Source organism: Camellia sinensis, chromosome 7 (assembly GCF_055761805.1).
Source record: "Camellia sinensis isolate YWXY chromosome 7, ASM5576180v1, whole genome shotgun sequence".
NCBI classification, from domain to species: Eukaryota; Viridiplantae; Streptophyta; class Magnoliopsida; order Ericales; family Theaceae; genus Camellia; species Camellia sinensis.
Genome location: NC_138967.1, coordinates 40,663,192 through 40,674,423, shown reverse-complemented (window position 1 = coordinate 40,674,423; position 11,232 = coordinate 40,663,192).

The following is an 11,232-nucleotide window of genomic DNA, read 5'->3' as shown; positions in this document are numbered from 1 at the left end:
CCGCGGGTATGGGAACGTCGTTGCTCAGGATTGGTACATAGAGCTGCCAAACGCGGTTCGTCATATCGTCGACGAGGCCAGTTTTGGCATCTCTGCAGGGGGCTCTCCCGGCTTTCGACCTGCAGGCCCTTGCTTGCCACTTTAGTGGAGAGGTGGTGGGATACCACCAACTCCTTCCACTTCTCCGTTGCGGAGGACATGACGATGACCCCTTATGATTTCTCGATGCTTACCGGCATCGGGGTAGGGGGTGATCCGATTCCCTTCGACACCGATATGGATGAGTGGGACGTCGCCCAGCTGTACCTGCTCAGCACTCAGCCTCCCCTCGCTCGAGCAGGGTTTGTCAGGTACTCTTGGTTCGAGAGCCATTTTCGGATTCAGCCAGCCTTGGCGGAGGAGGCGCAGATGACCCCAGAGGAGGTGGATCAGTACGCATGGGGTTTCATCATGTTTCTGCTCGAGACGACCCTTTTCGCCGACCGGGCGAACACCGTGCCTCTATTTCTGTTAAGCGCACTAGTGGATGTCAGGCGGATCCGCCGCTATGACTGGGATGGCGTCGGCTTGGCCACTTTGTATGGTTACATGAGCTCTTCTTCCCGCCTCAGCGGACAGCTTCTCGGCGGCTACTGGTGAGCTTGGGAGGTACATCTTCTTCCCCTTTTACATTTCTGCTTCACATTTTCTGTATTCTGTACACTGCACACACCACGGTCTGCCTCTCACTGACTATATACTGCACACGCGGCACACATATACTCTGCTTTACTTTGACTGTATACTACACACACTGTATACTCCGTACAATACACTGCACAACACACGGCTCTGCCATTTCTGCTTTATTCTATATTTTGCTTTATCTGATAGTCATACTTATATCTGTTCTGCAGTTGTGGGTGTATGCCTACTTTCCCAGGCTTGCCCCAGTACCTAATGTGGAGACCCCTCTCGGCGTCCCCTTTTCCCATCGCTTTGATGTGCGATGCGTGCGGAGACCACGGGAGTCTTTTATTTTCTTCCGCCGCTACTTCGACACCATCACCGCCGCGGAGGTATGTTCAACTTTAGAATTTGCTTAGGCTTCGCTTAGCACTGTATGTTTGATAACAGATAGATAACAAATTGCATATTTACCCGCAGATCACTTGGCAGCCTTGGGCTCCGTTGCCGGTCGTGGTGAGGGATTACTACGAGGGCACAGAGGAGACTGCCCGTTGCCGGATTCTGTTGGAGGGCCCGGTCTGTCGGGCTTGGTACCTGGGCGAGCGTTTCTTGCGTCAGACCCTGGGTTTACCAGAGCAGATAGTTCCGGGTCCGCCTCCTACACATATGAGGCATACAAAGGAGTTCTCCTTTGAGCACATGAGGGACTACACCGTCGGCTGGGGTGCAGAGCGTCACAGAGGCGAGGGCGACTACGCAGAGTACGTCCGGACCTACATTATGCGACCCTTGAGTGGTGGTCACCGAGCTGAGAGAGGGGGACCTGTGGCGCCAGTAGCTGGAGCAGGAGCTGGGGCAGGGACGTCGAGGACGGCTCGTGTCCGTGGCAGGAGTGGAGCTCGGAGGGGTCAGGGGGTTAGCTGGCCAGCGCTACCCACGATACTGACATGCAGAGGGCAGGATGGGGCGACGTACCAGATTCCCTTTGCTCCTCCTCCGGCTGACCATGAGTTGGTCGGGTTCTATGACTTACCTCCGGTATGTACTACTTCATCTTGCATCTTGCATTGTCATTTTATTTCAGTTTATTTTGATATTCCGCAGAATACTGATGCCTTTGATACTTTTGCAGGCGTCCTCCGAGTACACTCGGCAGCCTGTGGAGTTGAATGCCTCCATGATGGGGATGCTACAGCGGACCTTCGAGCTCCTGGCCCTCTATAGTATTCTGGTATGCTCTTCTGATCACGGCCTCAAACCATACTCATAAGCTGCTTCGCGTAATCTGATGCACGACACAACACCTGACACACTGATCTCACAGCATCTGATACACTGCATACACTGCATTTATACACTGCATTCTGCACTTGATAAACTGCTCACGGCGTTCACACACTGTACTCATACACTGCATTCTGCATCGATAAACTGCTCACGGCATTCACACACTGTACTCATACACTGCATTCTTCACTGATACACTGCTCACGGCGTTCACACACTGTACTCATACACTGCATTCTGCACTGACACACTGCTCACAGTATTTTGATGTATTTGCCTTTTGTGCTTTTCAGCATCCCTTCCAGATTCCTCCGGTGGGTGGCGCTCCAGCTGGGCCCTCTATTCCTGTTCGAGGAGGGCGTGGAGACGCTGTACGTCCCGGTACCAGGGCGGGGCGTGTTCATGTCGGGAGTAGCTCTCGGGCGCCGACCCCTGATGTTGACAATGATGATGATGATGAGTCCGAGGCAGAGGCAGAGGCCGGGTCATCTGAGGAGGCTGGAGACGACTCAGACTCACGCTCAGATGGCGATGCTGATGACGATGCCCCTGGACCTTCGTCCAGGAAGAGGGTGAGGACAGATCCCCGGGTCCGAGACTACTGATGATGATCCGATTGCTGCTTTTCTTCTTTTTTGTACTCTTTTTTTTTCTTCTTTTTCTTTCTTCTCTTTGCTGGTAGTTAGATTACCTTGTACTGCCACAGGTAGATTTTTGTTTTCAAAGCTATGTACTTGAAAAAGATAATGAAATGAACAAACTTTTTGCTTAAAAAGTGTTACATTTACATATCTCATGTATTGCATCGCATCACATCATGTTACACCTCAATGTGAATGGAATTGACCTGTTGTCTGAAAAATCGAGCATTTGTACTGTAATGATCAGATAATCAAACGGCCTCATAGCAAAAAAGCCCAAGCAACACACTGCTCAAACTGAACGCACAACCCATACTCTGTTGGGGATTAGTCTGCATACAGCCCCTAACACCACACTCTGTTCATTCTGCACACAGCAAATCCTAAACAAACGGCCCAATTTGACAAGACGGAACACAAAGATGGAACCAGTTGAAGTTGAAGCACGCTCAGATGCCCCGAATTTTTTTTTTCTTCTTTTGCTTCGCACAGATGTAGAGAATGGCATAGCACTCTGAGCATAAACGATTTTCGAAATAAAAAAGGATTTTCAACCGGGGTATCGAGCCTATAACTGAACAGAGCGGGAAGGACTCAAACAAAAGGGTACACGACCTAAACACAACGAGACACGCTCGGAAAAGACCCAAAACAAAAGTTGAGGTGAACAAAACGAAAGACACGACATGGGGACATGTTCAACGAAAGACCTCAAATCTCGAGGAGCCAGTTCCTCCGGGTATATTTCCCACCCTTTCTAATTTGGGATTCTCACATCACTCGGCCCTCAGGCTCGGTTTTTTCCTCTCAAAACCCTTTTTCTTACTTTTCTCTCAACTTACACCTCTTTATTCTTTATTCTCTCATTTTTTGTCCTTTCCCAAGGTGATTGATGAATGAATAGGAAGTTGCGGGTTCATGCCCAACGCCGTTAGCTCACAGCTATTTCTTCTAGTTGGTAGAGTGCCCTCTTAGCAAGTATGTTGACGATGGGGGAAAGACAGAACGCCTAACTCAACTGTGCCCCTAGTTCATCATTTTGACCATTTTTTGTTTTGGTTTTCTACTAAAACAGTTTTGATCAGAATGAGAGTCGGATTAACACACTTGTTCGATTTTTGATTTGAAAACCATGCAAGTCAGACTATAAGCACTGAAAATTTTCCTATTTGGGTCCAAGAAAATGGTCCAGTTTTGGAAAATGAAATAATTTTCGAGAAAATGGTCAACCTCAGTAAAAATTCTCAAAAACTATATTTTTTGGCAAACGGCCGCCGCCCAACGAGCGCGGAACTCATTCTCGAGATGCACAACCTCGGATCGAAGGCAATGGAAAATTACCCCTGGCTTGGAGGGGCTGCATGGCAATGGAAAGTTGCCCTTGGTTTGAACGGCGACTCACGACGACTCGTGGCAACGGAAAGTTGCCCCTTGTTTGGATGATGCCGCAGCAGTCCGCAAACAGTCTTCATTGGTGGTGGTCGAACTCTTGGACACGGAGATGACGAAGACGGTCATAATCAATATATGGACACAGTCACTTTGGAAGTGTTGGCGACTGGACTTTGGGATGAAATCGAAACCATTGTATGGACTGAGATGCTATGAAAGCGTTGGGGGCTGGACTTCAGAATGAAGTTGCCTACGTATCTCAAACTTGGGAATCAAGCCTTACGTAGTTCCGGTTTAAGGTACACTCGGGTATTTTAACCTTCACTTTTCAGGCTCTAACTTTGCCAAGGTGCCCGATGCGGGTTTTCGACCTTGCGAGCTTCTTTTCATTTTCTTTTTTTTTTTCTTTTTTTATTGATTTTTTGGTATCTTTTCATTCTCTTTTTTCTTTTATTTTTTTTTATTTTATTTCTTCTCTTTTTTTTTGCATTTTTTGTATTTTTCTCTTGCTCTAACTTGTGCCTGGGTCACCCTTCCGGGTTTTCGACCTAGCGAGCCTCTCAAAGGGTAAAAGTGTAACAAGTCCATGCCAAATGGTTTTTGAAGTTGAAGCCTCTCTGTATCTAGGAGAACGACTGTTGCAATGATTTGCAGAAGAATCCATCATGGCTGCTCCACGAGCTTCTTCTGGTGAGATCTAATCTTTTTTGTTCGACTTTGGTGCCTCGTGTTCGAGGGCTGCCTCAAAACTGGCCACACGGGCCTCCTCTGACAGTTGACCATTGAATGTTCCGAATGGGTTCGAGGTTCAAAACAAACAGGCCGAATCTTGAGGCTGAGAGCGATCCTAGGCTACACAATCTCAAGAGCGATTCCACACAGGTCTTCACAGGGCCGCGCAAAACATTTGTTTTTGAAAGTTTTTAAGAAAGCGACAAATCGCTCGCGCCGAAGATAGTGTGGAACCAATCTGGATCAAGCCAGGGTTCTTCTCAATACTCACGCTAACAAGCATGGTTTCATTCATTAAAGGCTTAGCATGCCTCTCATTTTCTCAAATTGATCAAAGTTTTGCAAAACTCGAGGAATTCCTTCCTCTTTGTTTTCACCGCAGTGTTAAAGAGGTTTTGAAAAACATAGGTCAATGCAATGATTTTCAGGGCACAAGAGAACAGGTGGAATGCACGCCCGTTCGATTCAAATCCTTTGGCACAACTAGCTCAAAATTAACAATAAGCATGGAAACATGGTCGCCGCAGCTGCTCCATTCAAATTCCCTTATTGTAACTGGCTCCACAACAGAGACAGACTCAAAACAAAAGGGTATTTACAAAACCAAAACGGCGTTCAAGGCAACAACCCTAGAATCACCTGACACCCTATACAACGGGACTGACTCGGTACCACAAGACAGACCCAAAAACAAAAAGACTGACTTAAAGCAAAGAGGCAGACTCAAAAACAAAACAGAGAACTGACTCAAAACCCAAGCCAGAAGCTGCAAAACTGCATTCACAAATGCTCAAAAAGTGCGTGCCAGACGCCACATCTGAAATATACCGAGCGCCGCCCGCTGGTGGTCCAACCCCTGATCACATACTCATAGCATCCTCAAAGTCCAACAGCTCGGTGGTAACAGACTTCGCTGAGGTAGGTGGAAGAATGACCCCATTATCGATCAGATCCTGCACTTCATGGCGAAGGCGGAAACCGTTGTCGGTGGCGTGACCGGTCTGTTGGTGGTACGCGCAGTACAAAGTAGCATCATGTGTAAGAGGGCGATTCTTCGGGAGAGGCCGAGGTTCAAGGGGTTTGAGGTGCCCCCTTTCGGCAAGAATCTGAAGTGCCTTAGATAGAGGCATGTAGAGAGCATGAAAGATCCTGCGCCCTCAGGGCAAGTACTTTGAAGTCTGAGTATTCTTGCCAGACGCACTAGCGAACGGGTCAGCAGGCACTGCCTTTACTTTCTGATCTTTCCCGAGCATAGGGTTGGGAATGGAAGGAACTGTTTTGGCATGACGGGGCCTATCCCGATTTTCTGACTAACTTGAACTACCCTCAGGTGGAGTGGGGAAAGCATCCTCCATAGTTTTCGCCATAATTGTGGATATCTGTTGCTTGTTCATCCCCCCGGCTTTCAAAGCCTCGACTGCCCATAGCAGTTGCTCAACGGGATCGGCATCTGCCTTCGCTTTGTTTTTACCTCTGGCCTTAGCCTGATCAAGGGTTTGGGTTGGTGTCGATACATCATTGCTACAACTTCAGACCACCTCGAGTTGGTTAAGCTCGATCACAATTCGTCCCAGTAGCGGGGGCTCCTGTGGTATGAAATTCCTGGCATACGGTGCCGCTGGCGGCGAAGACGACATTGCATAGGCCAGATCGGCCACGGATCTCTAGAGGTCACCAATCATTCCTATCAGCTCGAATGTAGTGGGCTCATGAGCCTGATACAACTGGGGGGTCCAGACCGGGTGCTCGACAGGCGACCTAGGCGGATGCGATACATCAACATTGGTTTCATCTTGCAGGGTGATCCCTTGATCTAGCGTAGCTGTCATAACCACAATCTCTTCTGAATTCTGCGTCATCATAAGTCATGCCTCAGCAAGGGGGAGCACTAGCTATTCTGTATCAATTCTCTGGACACTCCGAACTGAAAGGAAAAACAAACAACATTTCTGCCCAAACAGATCAATCACAGGTGTAACCGAACAACTGCACTCTACTACTGATCACTGTTCCCCAGAATCACTGTTCCCAAAACTGAACTCGATACCCGCAGATAACTGATTTCTCAACAACACTGATACTGGTGCCCTCGGGCCTGATACTCAAACTTGCAAACTGATATGTACGTTCCTGTAGAGATGCACTCTAAAAGCACATAGCAGATAAGTGAGAGCCAAAACACCCCTATTTTGGGGTAGGGTTTCCCTGTCGTATTTTGTCAGGAGCTAGGGTTTCACTACGCACGCAGCGGTTTTCAAACAACCTAACATCGGGTAAGCAACCTGTCTGAATTTGGAATGGTCACTATGGATTTCGATATGCACTAGGTCGAATGGTCAAAAAGGGTGCCCCGGTAAAATCGGGGTTTGTATTCCCATACTGTTAGAGCCCACAACTGGTTAGCCTTATGGCATGCTTTGACAAAGTCAAGCCTCCGGCAAACCGTTCAGGAATGGCAGATGGCAAACACGGTGTCCTAGGTGCACCAATGCACATGCAATGCAAAGAGACACATAAATGAAATCAAAACAGGATATCACGAGTTCGAGTCAAGCTCACTAATCCCCAGCGGAGTCGCCAGAAACTGTAGACACGCCCGCGTGAGGCCCTTGTGCTACAGTTTGGACTCGATTTTTTTGTCATGGTTCTTAATCTGAACCAAAGAGTCCAAATCCGGCAAATCATTTTGAGAAAACAGATTTTTAAAAAAGAAGTGCTAAACATGGACTGCTTTGCCAGATACAGAGTCGCCACCTAAATATTTTATTTCGGGGGAATTTAGGAAACCCTGACTCGGTGCCAAAGGCCACGTGTCTGTCATCACCAAAGTTACCTTGGCTCGGGAACTTGGGTACGATTGGGGAAGGTCAGCTATGAGCACCCCCTCTCGCCCGATCCGAAGATCGGCCTCTACTAACCATGATATCCAATTTTGAAAATGTCATGTGTTCTTATCCTGATTATTAGCCTAGAATTACTATGTTATGCGCACAACACAAAAGTATAGCCTAGATTTCCTAATTTGGGAATAAGCATTGCATATCCGTTTGTTTTGGAAAAATGTTTTGGAATTTGCTACTCGCAAGTAGGCTAAAACACGGATTTCAATGAGCTATTCCAACTCAGACAATCCGACCTTCACCCACAGGCATTCAAGTAGTTATATCACATAAGCAGCTAGCCTCATGGTAATCATGCTATCATGGCAACACTCACACGCATGCAAGGATGCTAAAGCATAAATACTTACATCGTACTCTGTGCCAAAACAAAGAACTTGTTAGCAATCAATGCATGATCCAAGTCCATGTTTAAATGTCTAATGCAACGCATACGGAATGTCACTAGAGTAGGCTTGGGTAGTCTATGAATGACATGTGAAAGTGCACAAGTAGCATGTATTCAAGTTAGATTTGAAATACTAATGCAGTTAACAAGATGCGCCGAGCCCGGTGCATGCAATACTGATGAATGATGCACGCATGCATAGCATAAGGTATGCTAAATTAAACATGACCAATTACTAACCATCAAAGCAGGTAAGTAAAAGGGAGAAAGAAGTGGGGGTCGGAAGACATGCACACACTCACCCACACTTATTACAGATTCGCCCTCGCTCAGAGGGACCAAAAGAATAATACAATTCGAATAATAAATTAACTATCCTAGCTAATTAATTATTACAGACCAACTAAATTAATTAAACAAATTAATTAATTTAAGAAAGCAAGAAAAAGGGCCTCGGGAAGAGGGCTCAATGCATGTGTGCTCGGGTCTTGCTCGGAAGTCCACTGCCATGCGTAGGCTGCCTCTGTTTTCCCTGCTCTGCCCCTCTAAAAACTGCCGAAGTCTCAGAATTGCTTCCCTGGACATTGGGAGACACCACCGGCTGAGGAGAATGGCCACCGGCAGTAAGATGTGATCATTGGCTGTTGATAAAGCTATCGGCCACAGATTTATGGTCGGCCGGCACTGAACACCGCCGGTCGGCCAAGAATGTCTGCAGAACTTGCAGTTGACAGCAGCAGAGGGCAAGGCACAGCATGGCAATGCATTTCAAGCAATGTATGCACCGACCATATCCCTTATCATGTTTATGACTCAAAGGGACATGATCCTTGGTTCTCGGACCATCAAGCGCGCATTTCAATGTGTGATAGCCCAAGGGACCAAGTTGTGCATATTTCATTTCAAATGTAATGCAATGCACATAGTCCAACCAAGGGGCTTCTACCTCTATCATGACTCACTTCAAGAGGTGAGGCAATGCATGCACAATGCAATGCAACCTAGGCATGCGAGCTAAGGATGCAACATGGCAATGTAATGTGTACATGCAAGCATGCAAGCAACCATGCGAGGTGAGCATGCAAACAAGCAAAGAGATGGACTTAAACATGATTAGACGATTCTCAAATAAGCCTAAATCAGTGGCCAAAGTACTCAAACATGAAGGCCAACACACGCACACACATGCACATGTTAAAGGGCTAATACTTAAGCACAAAAGGGCAACTCTCAAGCACACTTGAAAGAGGCATAACATAGACAATTAGCATGTAAATTAAGCTTTGAAAATCATGCAAGAACATGGTGCCAAACTAACCCAAACAATGCAATCAAGGTATGCAAGCAAAGTCCAAGATTCAAAGCAAGCTAAAGGGGTATTGAACCACACTTAACAAGACCAAACATGGCATGAATTCAATGACCCAAAACAGAGTTTTAGCACATAAAACAAAGCCCAAAAGATTACTTAGATGGCATCTAAATTACTTGAATTCAAAAGCATGCACAATGACCAAAACATGGAGCATGCAACACAAACCTTTGACACATCAAAGGGACTAAGAAATGCAAGCATATAAGCATACTAAGTGGACTGAATTGACATGGAAAATGGTCCCAACCCACTAAATCAAAGCAAGTAATGCATGTTATACACTCACACCCTTAAGGTCAACAAGCCAAAATGCAAAGGGGCTATACAATGCATGCCAAAGTCGACCCAAACAACTAAGGAAAGAGCTTAATCATGGCAAAATAAACATGAAAGCTTCACAAAGCCAAGCCTCAAACATGCTAGAACAATGGTTTACTACCTAAGGCATGTTAAGGCAACAAAATGGCATTACATGTCATGTATGCTAAACAAGCATGGTGTACCAAAACCAACTTAAAACAATGCTATTTCATGGCAAAATAATCATAAATAATAGCTAAGGCATGGTCAACAAGAGCCTAAGCTAGGTGCTCCCTCAAGAGGCAAAAATGGTCCTTTTCAAGGACAACAAGGAGAGGGGGTGGCGCTCTCCTTCTTGGGACCTCAAGGCACCATCCTTACCACTGAAATCCCTCAAGATTTCAGTGGTGAGGAGGCACAAACACCAAAGTCCCAGAGCTCACACAAAATAGCACAAAACAAGGGTCAAACAAGGCTTAAGAGGGGTCAAACAACCCCAAAGCTTAAAACACTCTTGAGAAACTATTTAGAGGCCTTAAAAACAGAACTTTTATGTATTATATGCAAAAACCAAAAAGCAGTTGCAAGATAGGTGAAAGTAGTGTGCAAAAATGGGGTAAAAAGGGACTAGTTTCTTACCCTTGAAGTCCTTCTTCACAAATGATGATCTTGTTGCCTCCTTGAGCTCAAATCTAGTCAAGAACACCAAGAACAACCGTCTGGTCCGTCAACAACCAAGAGAAGGTGTAACACTATGTGTTTGTGTGCAATAATATGGACAAACACACACTAGACACATACAAGAGAGAGATATAGAGATAGGAAATATGTATCAACCCTAACCCTAATCCAGAGCTCCTCTGAAATTTTTGTAACCCTAATGCCAAGAGAGGAAGCCTCTTCTTATAGGCAACTCCCTCTTGTAAGGCTTCCAAAACAAGCCATCCAAGAGGAAAATTCCTACATACACGTGTATGGAGGGGAGCAGAGTGGGTGCCAGCTATCACAGCTGGCACAAAATATCTACTAAAAGTAGATGAACAGTGATCAGCCATTCAAAATTGCCATTTTGGCAAAATAAATGGCCGACCGGCAACAAAGAGTGCTGACCGGCAATATACATTGCCGATGGCATAAAATTACTGGCCGGTGGCCTCAAGCCATGGCCAGTGATGTGTGGGGATGCCTCACAAGGCATTCCCTGCCCCTCCAAGGCAAAACACAAGTGTTTGGTGCAAAACCAGACACAACACGGTCGAGTCGAGAGATCTTGAGGCAAGGCGCGCAACCGAGACCTCCGGAAACTCGAGACGAACACAAACCAGGGTAATCACCAAGTGTTCCGATGGTGACGTCCAAGTCTTGAGGACGGTCAAAAATGGGGTGTCTACAGGTGTAGTGACCTTCTGCGGAGGATGTATAGAAGAATTTCCAAAAACAATGGCTACCTCCTTTCCAAGAGGGTGCTTCAGTATCTGATGAAGAGTAGAAGAGATAGCTTTTACTTGGTGCAGCCACAACCGTCCAATGAGTAAATGAAAAGTGGCC